This window comes from Chlorocebus sabaeus, chromosome 8 (genome assembly GCF_047675955.1).
Source record: "Chlorocebus sabaeus isolate Y175 chromosome 8, mChlSab1.0.hap1, whole genome shotgun sequence".
In the NCBI taxonomy this organism is placed as follows: Eukaryota; Metazoa; Chordata; class Mammalia; order Primates; family Cercopithecidae; genus Chlorocebus; species Chlorocebus sabaeus.
In genome coordinates this window covers 73,607,883-73,622,770 of record NC_132911.1, presented here as the reverse complement: position 1 = coordinate 73,622,770, position 14,888 = coordinate 73,607,883, and the positions used below count along the sequence as shown (strand labels likewise).

The following is a 14,888-nucleotide window of genomic DNA, read 5'->3' as shown; positions in this document are numbered from 1 at the left end:
AATTAACACTTCACTTAGCCGGTCTAAAACCTATAAATGTAGTGACTCTTAATGATCCATTACAGAGATGCTACTTTAGTTTTCCATGACTTGTAAAACTTTCACAAACAGATCTGCAAATCAATTACCTCCATCTGCTTTCCCTGCAGCTGCAAGACGGCTATGTTAAAGAGCATTTTCCTCCTTCTTCCTCCTCTGCTTTTCTTCCAGCTCTAAGCATTTTAGTTTTAAAGCCGACCTAGCGGCTGTTCAGAGGGTAGCCCCTTCTCTTAAGGAGTTTCCAAACTTTAGAGTCAATCTCCAAAAGCATTTTAAAATACCCTTTGCTCTGTCATAAGTCAGACAGAATCTACCTTGTACAAATCGGTGAAGAAAGCATTTCCATCTCTGCCAGCAACGCAGTAATAGATCCTTCAAAGAATCTTTATAAACTGAGCAGTAAAATGCAACAGTTTGAAAGTGAATTTTAATTTTGAAAGCTAAAATAAATCCTTTATCAGCCTTATCTACTCTTTACAAGCAAGTTATAGCTCCTGTTTTGAGTATACAACGGGCATATGAAAAGGTACAAACGCGGCTCCCAAAGATATTTTCTTAGCTACACCTTCAAAAGCAAGGCATGAGGAGTGTTAGTTCTATAAAGACAGCCAAGCATCAAGCTATGCTCACTGTCATCTGTCAGCGGTACAATAGCAGCATTGATAGGACAGCAACAACTGGCTTTGACAAGTGTGCCGTGCTAGCATTCCATTCAAAACTATGCTAAAAGAGAGACGGGGAGAGAAGCATTCAATGTCTTTTACTTTACCTGAAAAAAAAACTGCTTTTCTTGTGTCTGCTGAAAATGAATTCCTCCTTTTCCTCCAAAAGCAAAGTAGTTCTATTGCCTGCGACTCTCACTTGGAGAAGACCACACAGCTCCAGCAAGGCAGCCTTCCTTCTCTTAATCCCCACTCGAATGTGATGACACACACTAACCCCAACCATCTGTTGAAACACGTCCTCAAGCACTCAGCACAGTGGTGTGTCAAGACGGGCTGCCCAATCCAATTGCTGGGGCTGGGTGTCTCTTACGGATTGGAGGCTGAGGGCAGGGCTGAAACTGGAGGTCTGAGAACTCCCAGTCAAGTAACCTGAGATTTTCGGAGAGAAAGGACTGCTATAAAAAGAGGAGAAGTGGGAGGTGCTACAGAGAAGGTGGAGGGAATGAATTATTCTGATGGCCAGTTGCGCGTTTCTTTTCACAACTCCTCGTGCTCCCCCTGGGATGATGGGGACCCTCAGTGGGATGCAAAGAAACCCTAAAAATTTTTTACTGCCCATCTACGGAAGGGCCATCTTCTCAGCAAGAGGTTTTCCCTTCCATAGGAGATAAAAGACTCATCTTGACTTGCTGATAAAGGGTTAATGTAGGAGTAGTTTGCACTGAAATGTGACATCTACATTTTGAAATCTAAACTCCTACCTTCCTTTGATTAGATCGTGGCTGCCTCCAACATTCCTGGCAGGGAGGGGGTGGGGGCGCAGCTAAGAGCAGAAACTTCCCTATTCCCACACACAGCTCTTCACTGTTTGCCACAGGCTGAACTTCAGAAATAGTCAATGAAAATCATTTTCGTTTCTACTCATGTAAAATAGCACGCGCTCCCATAGATAAAGGTGGCTTTTTTAATCACTTGCTGCTTTCACAGACATCTCTTTGTAAAAGCACTTTGGTACCAGAGGACTGCACTCTGCCATTGATTATTTTTATTGGCTTCTAGTTAATTGCACTTATAATGCCCATATAGCTCAAACAGCTCATTAACAATTTTGCTTTGAAATGTTTTCAATTTTTGGTCATTTCAATATCTCCTTCTTATGTGCTTTTTTTTTTTTTTGGTTTTCTGAACTGTTTTATAAAACTAAGTACTTTGACAGCCGTCTGAACCAGAAGATGGCTATACTTGTTACAGTACTTTAAGAAGATATCTGGAAATCAATTAATTGCCACAAATCTCACAATTTCAAAAATTCCATCAGACATCTAAGGAATTTTGATAAACTGAAAGAGAAAATAGGAATTTTAAATACTACCAACTCCCTGACAGCGTCTGTGGGAAGCCAATACTTTAAGTATTGCATCTTTTGAATTTCTTTGAACTGGAAGGGGGATTGTTTAAAAACAAAACAAAACAAAAAAACACTTAAACTTGCCTAATGCCTTAAAATTTAGACTATAAATAGTTATCTAATACGTGGAGTGCTAGTATCACAAGGAGAATTATTTCAGTTTCTAGCAACATTGACTTGACTAGCTTGTGTTTTTCCAGAATTTTTCTGTGTGGTATTATATTAAGATACTTAAAAATTATCCCTGGTGCAATTTTCTGAAGTACAAAATTAGAAAACTAATTTTTCGCCGTGCATTTTTTCTTATAATTGGGTTATAAAGAAGAAGGAAGGGAAAAAAGAGTCAGAAGTTAGAGTCCTGATTCATTTGCTCAATTGCTTCTCAGAAGTGATTATGAGGTGTCTGTTTCACAATATATTGTGTATTCACTAAACTACTCCTAATCAGCTAAGTCCAGATACATAATCAACACAAACATTTTCAACAATGGCAAATGGCACAACAGGGCTCTCACTTCCCTTGGGCATCATAAAATTTTTAATAGTGCCAATTATTGTAAGGTATTTTTTTTTTCCTGTTTTGGTGGGAGGGGGGTTAATCCATCCAGACCCATGTCTGGGAATCTGGATTACCTCAACTGCATAGATTTTGAAGACCCCAGAGACATTATTAAGGTAGTTCGTATTCTCTTAAACTGTAAATTGAGTTACAAAAGTAAAACCTAAGAAACTGTACAGATGTCGAATCAAGAAACTTTATCAACCCTGTGCTTGTAACACACCGTCTATGAGGGGTTCCCAAATGGGCCAGGTTCTGACCTACATATTGTTTGAAGTGCTTTTTAACACAGACATTTTATTCTATTATTAAATTGTAGATCTTTTCATTAAAACTCAGTCACTACTTCTCTTTTATTGATAACTTCAGCTATTTACAGGATTTAATACTTGCTTTAAAATAAAAAATACAAGGATGCAATAGATGTGGCTGTTTGCTGTGATCTTAATACTTGCTTCTGCAGTAGCTGTAAATGCTACCTTTGGAAAGTATTGTAAGAGTGAGTCCGCAGAGACACATTTTTCCTTGTTGTTCTGAAATGCTTTTGTTAGGGAAAATCAACTCAAACAAAAACCTGAAGCTGGTGCTGCAGGATAAGGTCCCAGCTCCCCTTCTCTCTGTAGCCTGCTTTAGTGCTCAGTGGAGTGTCAGTTTAGAAGTTAAGAATTTTCCATTACCTCCCTTCCTTTCTCCTTGCCATCTGCAAACAGTTTATTTTTTAAGAAAAAAAAAAAAAGTGAAATTGATTCTGTCTTGAAAGATCTAAACCTAAAATACAGCACATTCTAAAAGATGATATGCCGAATTTTCAAGTACATTGAGCAGCGTGACGTTGTGCACAGAGTGAAGTGCTTCACCATAAGAATTAAGTAAGGACACTCCTAAAATGAAAGATTAATTGTAGGTAACGGTGATATTGAAAAATAGCCCCTCCTATTCTGTTCCCACAGTTAAAATGTCCCTTTACTTATTAGCTCCAATTAGTTTCCATGGTAACCGACCAGCCCTTGTAAACCCCGCACTCTGAGCTTCACTCATCTTTGTCTAGACTGAACTCACCAGCCTTCTTCCTCCACAGATGGTAGTTTAGCTGAGTCTATATCTATATCCATATCTTTTGCACACACATAACTGGCACATAAGTGCCCACATTCACTTTATTACTTGCACAATGGTGGCCAAGGGAGAATGGAAGTGGCATTTAATCCCCCAGCTACAACGCGTGCATCTGCTGCCACACTAATTTTTCCCCCTCTTGGTTATTGTTTCTTCCAGTCTTGTTCTATTATCAGCTGTTTGCTGCTCGTAATTTCTTTTCAGGGAAGCCAATACAGTATAATAAAAACCTCATTAAACAGAAACACCTATCAGCCTCGGAGAAAGCCCTAAACTACCCCTTTTTGTTTAAAGAATCATTAAAGTGAAAAAGAAAAACCACTTGTTTGTCATGCTTGGAAAAAAGAGAACAAAGCCAACATAAAGGTTTACCAAGCCAGGGGGCTAATATGAAGATTTAATGCACTTAAGACACGGTGGTTCTTTCCCCCTTGAGCTGCCTGTTGGCCAAGAATCCCAACTTGAGCACAGTAAACAAATGATCAGGGAGGCGGAGAGAGCTGGCCCCTCCACACACTTGCTGGGGAGGGAGGTGACAGGGACTCCCAGTATCTTACTGGTTGCAGGCTGCACTGTGCCACCGTGCCAATGGGGGCCGGCGATGCTGTTGGATTCCCCCAGAAGTCAGCTAGTGTGAGTACGCAAGAAGTGAGTGGCGAAGGCCTTAGGCAAATGCTTGAAACTGAGAACTCAGTAAGCCATGGGCTTTTATAATTTGTGCTGACTTTAGCTCTTTGGACACAACTCACTTTTAATTCAGTGTTACTTTGAGGTAAACCATCCTTACTTATAAGAACTGGGAAGATGCCCACAGTTTAGGAAGTTGTGATGGCCATGTTTAATCTTGGTAAAAGTAAGTCAAAATGGTAGCATTAGATTTCTCCTTTTTGTATCACCTCTGCTACCACAATTTTTTCCAACATGCAAATAATGATTGCAAATAAGATTCCCTCAATTGCAATGATGGAATGTTTTATTCTTAAAATAGTTTCTGAGGTTGGCTTCTGAGCTCATCTGTAATCTAAATACTAGAAATAGAAAAGAAAAAGTCCTGATCACCATTATTTTATCTGATAGGATATAGGAACCTGTGATACTCCTTATACTGATACATTCTTTTTTTTTTTTTTTTATGATTCCTAAACCTCACCTGACTTCCTTAGGTTTTGTCCTTTAAATAAATGACAAATGATATCTAGAGTTCCATGACACCAGAAGCATGTATAACTATTAGCTCATTGCCATTTGTATCATAAAGTGTCTGTAGATACACAATAAATCTTGTAACTTGGAACATCCTGCATATCTAAATTACTCCAGGCTACACAATTTCCGATATTCTCTTATTCTCTTCCAACTAAACTTTATGGCCTTTATTTACATGGAACCAAGTCATTCTCAGAAAGAAAAGGGAAATTATTGCTTGTTAAATGAATTCACATGTGATGCAGCAAGCTTTAGGCTTGCTCATGTTTGCAGTGACTGCATAGCTACATGGGAGGTGGCACTGGAGCTAGTGGTAGTGTTCATAGCAGATGAATAGTTTTGTCCCTGAAGTGAAGTTCCCTCCAGGAAGTACAAACCTAAAGCATGCTGAAAAGGGTTGTGTAGCTGCATTGTAAATAATTTTAGGAGGGCAAGGTTGGGTAGTAAATCACTTAGGACAAAACAGTGACCCACACACAGAATAATTTAATGAAAGATAATAGATTCAATAGAATTGTGAGAAATAGGATAGTAAAATTTTTAGAAACCTATTCTGAATCCGTATTTGCGGAAATTAGTGTTTGGGGCATCGGGCTTCAGGCTTCATTTTACCAGATAATTAAAATTTATGAGACATAATAGAACATACAGATATTAAGTAAGAGGAAAATGTGAATTTCAGCAGTAGGAACTCGAGGTTTTGTTTGATACACCTGGAGGTAAGGTTGAGGGTATTTGACATGTATATACCCTAAACCTAATGAGTCAAATAATTACCTTTCATTTGTAATAAATACATTCCCTGGTTAAGGTGAGTAGTATGAATGAAAGTGGAAAACTGAATGCAGCCATGAGTATCATGCATGTCTCAGAAACGCAGTAGAATTTTGCGTTTGGAAGGAATAATAGACAAAATCAAATTTCTTTATTTTAGAGAGGAGCAAAGTGAGGCCCAGGAAGGCATAAGGGTAACATCCGAGTCATTGGTGGAATTGGGAATACACCCCAAGATTTAATCCATTAGCTCTTATAGCTTTCTCTCAATAATAACATGTACTTTTATTAGAAACAATATTCAGAACGACAAAGACTCTCTTAAACCGGAGTAGTTATGTTTTCTTGGCGCTATATAATTTGAGAAGTCAGTGTGAATTTAGATGCACAAAATACCTTTAGATATGTAGTATTTCTTCTTTTTTATGTCTTTATTTAGTATTTCTTCTTTAAGCCATCAGAGTGCTTAAAAGGCATGAGAATTGTTAGGCAGACATAATAATAAACACAACAGAACTTAATAATTATTAGATAATGTGATTTTTTTTTTTCTTATAGCCACATTTTATTGTAAAAAGTAGAATAGATCCCAGGGGATACATCACTTCCCTTTCTTACTTTCATGTATTTTTTTCAATATTTCAGATTTGAGATTTTGGGGTATCTCAATGAGATTAATGCTATATAGATTTTGGAAGAGACAAACATCTCATCCTGAACTGAGAATTTCTCTTGCTAACAATTAGAATATAGGGCAGGAACATGTCCCACTTATTTACTTAATGTTTGGGAAATTAACAATGACATATTGCTCCTCAACCAGGATCGAGTTTTAAAAAGTAACACTGCTTTTCTGACATTTATTTGAATTTTTTAAATGTAAAGCTAGGTCTCAGATGAGTTGAAGAAATAAAAACTTTAGCAGCAAAATCATTATCATTGAACCAACACAGCAGAAGATAATAGAAAGATGGATACAAAGGGCAAAGGAAATACTATTAAAAAACACAAACAAAAAAGTGTTAGTGAAAGAAAAAGAGGAGAGGGAAAAGTTTCTTTCTTTTAGGCCTCAAAGCCAATTTATTTTAAAACCTTAAAACTTTTTGGGAGCAGAAACTGTGTCTTATCATCTTTGCCACCTTTCTCTCTAGAATTTAGCACGATGCATTTACATGATAGGTCTTCTACAAAAGTTTCCAGTGTTAGTGGGTTGCTTGTCTTGGGAGAATTTACATGTGCTGCTTCTGGAATGACATGTTCAGCCTGTCTAAAAAGATTAAGTAACTTTTGAAATCAGCTTGCTGTAGGCTCTTACTTCTGAGTAAACTACTTGCTAAGTACATAGCTCTTCAGAAGCAGAATACAGTCCGTTGGCACATGTTCCTTTCTCTTTTTAAGGAAGGTAATACAGGTCTAGTACTCACTCAACATCACCGGGAAGTAAGTACTTGTGTAAAAATTTCTGAGTAACAGATGGAAAACAGCTGCCCACTCAAACGTACTACTATTACTGTATTTACCAAGAAACCAGGGCTTACAGATGTTTAAAAAATGTTCATTTCCACGGATAGAAGATGTTCTTTAAGTCAGCCGCAATGTTTGGTTACTTACTCAGTAGGCTGATATATTTCTGCAACCTAAATGAAAGCTTGGATTTTGTTAGATTCTTTTAGGGAGATATCCTACATATTGACATTATTAACCTATCTGTACGGTAGTCAGTCATCGCACACTAGGATATGCCAAAAAAACAACTTTATAAAATAGAAAACTGATAATTTTCTCTTGATAGTTATAAAACATAGTTTGCTTATTATTTTGACAATCATGATTTTTTCAGACTGTCAAAAGGGCAGTGACAATATATTTGCAGTTGCTTTTACAGACAGATTTGTCAAGTATTTTCCAACAAACTTAAAAAAAAGGGCACCCCTAAGCGAGTGCTAACTCTTTCTTATGTTAAATAGCTCTCTCCAGTTTAACTTAACAAAAGCTTTGATTTCAAGTGTAAATATGTTAGAAGCTAAAGTTGAAGTAGTTTATTTCCCCTCTGCTTTGAATCAATGCAGATTTTTAATTAATGGTTTAATTGCCTTTAATGTCAATATTAAAGCCAGAAACTCTAAGATAACACACCTTTGAGGTTCATTACCATGGTTCTTATTTATTTTGAAAACAAAAGAATTAATCTAAAACATCTATTCTCTAAAAAAACTTTTTGGATTTTACTTTTTAAGTGTATTAATTTTCTCTTGCTGAAGGAAACCTTGCAAACATTGGCATAGCTTTTAATGGATTATAAAGATGCTGTTTGTTGTTCTTGACCACTTATTCCCCGGCATATGCCCCCAAAATAACTGTTTCTTCTTCCAAATTTTTACCATAATAAAAATAATAATAGCTAAGAATTTTGGAACTCTCACTGTGAATGAGATTTTTTAAATGTATTTACCCAAGTTAATTTCATTAACTGTCACAATACTCCAATAAGGAAGGTCTTAATATGATCTGTATTTTACAGACAAGAGAACTGAGGTTTAGAAATATAAAGTGCTTTACTGAAGGTCAAACATCTGGCAAGAAGCCGAGCCTGAAATTGAGCTCCTACCTTCAGAGTTTATATCACTAATGAATGTGTCCTTTCTTAAACTCTCTAATTCCTGTTTATAAAAATTTTAAGGTGGTAAAGTCATCATCAGAAGTCTCTATTACTTTACTACAGCCTAACTGCCCTCATGTTACTTGCATGATTATAAAGTAAAAGGGAGAGATTTCTGCAAATTGTAGAAATAACTCCCCATTTTTGCTCTGAAATGAGAGACCCAAGTGAATGCTAAAGAAGAATTTTCCTATAACTATCTGTTTCTTGCGTTCAATGGGACGGGTCTCTTTTCTGCACCACACCAGCCCAGTGAAAATGGAATGCTTGGACCCAGCAGGTGCTTAGGTGATATTACATAGCATTGAGAAAGGAAAGCCTATCTATTTACCCTTGAGATCCCTACATTGGGGTCTTGGTTGCCTTTCATTTCTCCAAACCTCTACATCTTTTGCAGGGCCTATTAGCTACCTGTATTTGATTTTTAAAAATAAGGCAAATATCCCCGTGGCAGTCTTACTCATTTCTAACTCCTTTAATTAATCACAAGGGAATTTAAGTTGGCCTCCGTTAACTTTCTCAGGACAATCCCATGAGTTCTAATACCTAAAATATGTTTGATATCTGTTTAAACCACTGTGAACTCAACTATGGGATTAGAAATTAGATTTAAAAGTAGCAAAAGGGGCAGGGCGCGGTGGCTCACGACTGTAATCCCAGCACTTTGGGAGGCCCAGGTGGGTGGATCACGCGGTTAGGAGATTGAGACCATCCTGGCCAACACGGTGAAACCCCTCTCTACTAAAAATACAAAAAATTAGCCGGGTATGGTGGTAGGCGTCTGTTTTCCCAGCTACTCGGGAAGCTGAGGCGGGAGAATGGCATGAACCTGGGAGGCTCTGGGCAAAAGAGCAAGACTCCATCTCAAAAGACAAAACAAAACAAAACAGTAGCCAAAGGGTAAATATAAAGGGTTACAGCATTTTTTAGAAACAGTGTCTACAGCTTTAATTTTTTTCTCAGAAATATTTTTTAAATGATTTGTTGCTGGGTCCAGTGGCTCATACCTGTAATCCCAGTACTTAGGGAGGCTTAGGTGGGTGGATCACAAGGTCAGAAGATGGGGACCACCCTGGCCAACACGGTGAAACCCTGTCTCTACCAAAAATACATAAAAAAAATGTAGCCGGGCGTGGTGGCGCGCCTGTAATCCCAGCTGTCGGGAGGCTGAGGCAGAAGAATCACTTGAACCTGGGAGGTGATCGTTGCAAGTTCACCGAGATGGCGCCACTGCACTCCAGCCTGGGCGACAGAGGAAACTCCTTCAGTCAATGATTTGTGGAAATAAGTTGAAAATTTTTGATATGGCACTCTACCTACCACTTTTATTACTCTGCCAATATCACCTAGGATATGAATTCAAGGTGCTTATTTTCCTAAGGAAAATACTTCATTTTTCATAGTCTCCTTTATTGACCCAATTTTTAAAAAATTGCTTTCCCAAAAGAAAATATACCTGAGACGCAATTTTTAAAGTATCTTGATGGACTTAGGAAGGTATACTTTAGCATTTGAGCATGAAGTCAATCATAATTTTTTTCTTTTTGTTTTGAGACAGAGTTGCTTTGTCGCCCAGGCTGGAGTGCCCTGGCGCTATGGGCTTACTGCAACTGCCGCCTCCAGGATTCAAGCGATTCTCCTGCCTCAGCCTCCCAAGTAGCTAGGACTACAGGCATGCGCCACCACGCCAGGCTAATTTTTGTATTTGTAGTAGAGAAGGGGTTTTGCCATGTTGGCCAGGCTAACTTCTGACCTCAAGTGGTCCGCCCACCTCAGCCTCCCAAAGTGCTAGGATTGCAGATGTGAGCCACTGTGCCAGCTGGATGAAATATTTTCTAGAAAGAGTAACGTGAATAAATGGAGGGTTTTTTTTTTTTTTTTTTTTTTGAGGCGGTAAATTAAAATCAAATAAATTAGTAGACTTGAATTCAAGAGACATTTATTTTTAGAGAAAAGCCCTCTCAGGGCATCTGCTGGCATAAAGTTCCAAATGTCCCACACGCGGAGAGCTCACAAAGGAAGAAGCTTCCAAATCCGTATTTTCTGATCTTTTACAACAAAAACATCAATCAAGTATTTGTATTTTGTAAACTTGGAAGGCAAAATCTTTAAAAGGACAACTTAGTATATTTTATTATTGGCTTAAATGCTACTGTTAGCTACTCTTTAGTGCATTACATAATCACAATTATCAGACATCAAGCTCAAAGAGTCAGAGTCCCTTTGTCATAGATAGCCATGGCTGCATGGCAGGAAATCAATCAGGAGATAAATATAGAATTAAATAGACAAACACACTGGGCTCTATATTAATGAGGGCTGTTTGAACCTCATTAAAATGAATTCAATATAATATCAAACTCAAAATAGAAGCCCAACCTTCTAGGGGAGAGAGAAAAAGACTGCTTAGCCTTTAACGAAGGGACATTTGGTGTTTGAAATTTGCCAGTGCTTCTTCTCATCCACACTCGAAGTCTCTGAATTTGAAGCCCTGAGAATCGATGTGAAAACCTTGGAATTCTGGCCGGGTATGGTGGCTCGTGTCTATAATCCCAACACTTTGGGAGGCCGAGGTGGGTGGATCACTTGAGGTCAGGAGTTCGAGACCTGCCTGGCCAACATAGTGAAACCCCATCTCTACTAAAAATACAAAATTAGCCAAGCATGGTGATGCATCCCTGTAATCCCAGCTACTTGGGAGGCTGAGGCATGAGAATTGCTTGAACCCGGGAGGCAGAGGTTGCAGTGAGCTGACATCGCACCACTGCACTCCATCCTGGGCGGCAGAGTGAGACTCCATCTCAAAACAAAAATAAAAAAACAACCTTGGAATTCTATATGATTTGAGAGTTATAAAGTGGAAATTCGGAGGACTGATCTTATCAGAAAGCTGATCTTAACAGCAAACTCTTAGCATGGTTGACTTCTCTCTATTATCTGAGATTCTTCTGCTGAAGAATTAGCTGGTTTAATAGGTGTAGTTTTAAAAATGAAAATTACTTGCCCGTTATTCCTCAGAGAAGAAATTCCTAACTCATGATGAGGGTATTGGAGCTAGCATGGAAGAGGCACTGCAAGGAGGGTAGAGGGTAGGGATGGTGGGTGAGGCAGGAAGGTGAGTGGAAAGACTGAAGATAAAATCTTTAGCTATCCCCAATTAGAATCGACCTTATCACTAAGCAAGGGAACAAACTCTGAGACTTCTTGTGACGTATTTAGTACTGCATAATTTAGTTATAGTACACATCAATCAGGCTTCTGACACTCGTCTCAAAGATAACCACATTTATGACATCCTGCTCCCCAGTTAGGCTGATTCCAATAGTTGGTAGTTTTCATAGTTTCCAGACACCAGGAATCCAAAGTAACTAGGACACTCTGTGTTTTCTATGTTATTCATGCAAGATTTAAAAATATAAATAGCTTAAAGTTCATGTTAGCAATATACAAATATTCAGTCAATTCCCAAAGTCTTGCTATATGCCCTTGAAAATTAATGCACTTTCAATTTATAAATATTCGGGCGGTTTCCAAACTCTTCCTATATGCCCTGAAAATTAATGTGCTTTCTCATCTCTCTTAGCTTTCTTCTTTAATTCTCACCACTGCGGTAGTATCTGGGGACCAGATTTTGCAGAGCCCTGCTGGTGATGAGGGAGGAAGATAGGTTGGGGAAAAGTTTCTGGCACGTTAAAAAAAAAAAAAAAAGAATGAGGCCAGGTACCATGGCTGTAATCCTAGAGCTTTGGGAAACTGAGACAGGAGGATTGCTTGAGGCCAGGGTTTCGAGACCAGCCTATGCAACATAGCGAGACCTAGTCTTTGCAAAACATTTAAAAAGTTAACAGGTCATGCTGGCTTGCTCTTGTAATCACAATGGTTTTCTGTTCTCCTGGCATGAAATTATTTTTTCTCTCCAATCATCATGAATTGCCAAGTCCAAATCGAGCCTGTAACTAAGACTCCATTTCCTCCCCTCTAGCTGAGCCCTGTGAGTCATCATGACGCTGGTTACTCAGGAGGCTGAGGTGAGAGGATCGCTTGAGTCCACGAGTTCGAGGCTGCAATGAGCTATAATTGTGCCACTGTAATCCAATCTGGGCAACAGAGCGAGACTCTGTCTCAAAACTCAAAAAAAAGGAACTGCCATAACCTAATACATCCTTGTGGAATATATTATGTATTTGCATTTGAAAACTCATGCTTGTAACCAGCAAATATGTAATGCAATATAATTGTACCACTCACACTGTGATTATAAGATTTATTAGAAATAATAATTTCTAGTGCACAACGGGGAGCATGGGCTACAGAGAGGACACATGTTTAAGTTCAGTAACAAATATCTTTTTCTGAATCTTTCAGAGTACCTCTGGGTCAGCGAATGTAATCGAATTGTAGATACTACAAATGGCTGAATTTGGGTCTCTTTGTGGTTGTTAAGCTTGGGCCTGTTGCAGAACAAGGCCATGTGCAGTTAAGGAAAAGGACATATGCAAAGTGTCAAGATGGGGAGGTAAGCAGGGAAAGAGGAGACAGAGAGACGAGGGGAGAGAGAGGGAGAGAAAGATTAGAATTTGAGGTCCACTAATTAGATAAAGTTCAGAATTCATGTGGATCGGCGAGAGGCCAGGAGTCATGATGCTCTAGAGAGCTCAACTAGGTGGGAGGAAACGGAGCCTTGGTAACAAGCTTGGATTGGACTTAGGGGTTCATGATGACTAGAGAGAAAAAATAACTTCATGCCAAGAGAACAGAAAACCACTGCAGAATCTGGAAGAGGTGTGTGCATTTGCTTAATTAGTATATGATGGCTGTCAAGCCAGCGGCTTTCTTCTCTCTGCCTTCATTTTAAGCACTTTCCTGGAAATGGTGGGTAAAGACTAAGAGGACCAGAATTTTAGTACAGACTGAATGAAGTGGCATTCCTGGGCAGGAGCTCAGGATGAGAGCAGCAAGCGCTGTTCCCGGGTTAGGCTGATTCCAGGAGCTGGGAGTGAGAGCCAGTGTTTAAAATGCTGGCGTGTTTCCAGAACATACACACTTTCCTGTTGCCTATCTGTAGAACTCCTATTTGTCCCGGAAAATCCTGCTCAGATACCACTTCTGAGAATATTCTCCACCCTCATAGACAGAAACAAGTGTGTCTTTCTTTTTTCTGCTTATTTTATTCATACCCTCATTATTGTATTTAATGAGGCAGAATCTGTGCACACCGTTGTCTCCTCAAGACAATGAACTCTTTGAGGGCCAGAGCAGTTGTTACACTTTTGGGCTCCTCAGTGTGTACGACAATGAATACCTACCTGCAAAGGGGCCTTCTGAGGGTCATAAAATCAAAAAGGTGGCAGCGTATGACAGTTATCTCACCCCTGGGGTTGGTAGGAGTGGAGTTTGTGGAAGACAGAACGTTGTGGATAATAGAGCTGCTTTGATATTTTTCAATTGTTACTCTATTGGGACTACTGCCCTAATTATGAGAGACTGATATAGAGCATAGTAGAAAGGTAAACGTGCACTAATTTGGGAAGCAGGTAATCTTAGTTCTATTTCAGCCCTGCTACCAGTTGTTTGAGTGAGCCTGGGTGAGTTACTTCATGTATCTGGCTCTTGGTTTTCCCATCTGTAAAATGAAGATGTTAGAACACTTTGAGGTCCAGTTTAACGTCTTCTGCTATACTTAAGGACCCTCCACTAGGCAGCCACATACTATTGAAGCGTGGCTTCCAGATTCCCCAGAAGTAATCCTGGGAAGCCTTCACTTCACTGCCTGGGAGGCAGTCCCTATATTTACTTCATTCTGATGTTGCAGACCCAGCGTGATGGCAGAAGTGCAGATGGCACCCAGATTGCAGAGCTCTTTTTCTTTTTTTTCTTTTGAGACAGGGTCTTGCTCTGTCACCCAAGCTGGAGTACAGTGGCACGATCTTAGCTCACTGCAAACTCCACCTTCCAGGCTCAAGCAGTCCTCCCACCTCAGGCTCCCAAGTAGCTGGGACTACAGGAGTGCACCACCACACCTGCTGTGTGTGTGTATATATATATATATATATATATATGTATTTTTTTTTTGATAGAGATAGGTTTCACCATGTTGCCTAGGCTGGTCTTGAACTCCTGGGCTCAGGTGATCCTTCCATCTCGGCCTCTAAAAATGTTGGGATTACAAGTGTGAGCCACTGCACTTGACCACTTGCAGAGCTCTTAAAACCACAACTCTTGAGTTATCTTCGGGCACCCTGTTGTGCGATTCTATAGAACTATACTCCTTGCTGGTCCTTAAAGTATGAGGCTGGCCCTGCTGACAGTCTGTGAGGGGTCATGACTATCTTGAAATGTATCCTTAATTGATTTCTTTTCCCCTGTCTTAGTAGTTGGGGAATCAGCATGGACCCAGGCAGCATGCAGAGGTTTGTGTTGGCTCTGGCATTTTCTCTGTTTAGTGCAACAGATTTGATGATC

At 39.4% G+C, this 14,888-nt stretch overlaps 1 protein-coding gene across 4 annotated transcripts in view; it reads right to left on the bottom strand.

Annotated features, from left to right (window-relative positions):
- Positions 1 to 1,130, bottom strand: part of SULF1 (sulfatase 1) — a 192,121-nt gene extending 190,991 nt beyond the window's left edge. For 3 of the 4 annotated variants that reach the window (XM_008000811.3, XM_008000817.3, XM_008000810.3), the window contains exon 1: positions 809 to 1,129. The gene's annotated coding sequence lies outside the window, so the exon portion shown is untranslated. Of the gene's footprint in view, positions 1 to 808 lie in introns of all 4 variants that reach the window. The other variant, XM_073018149.1, reaches the window with a different exon arrangement.
- Between the last annotated feature and the right edge of the window lie 13,758 nt (positions 1,131 to 14,888).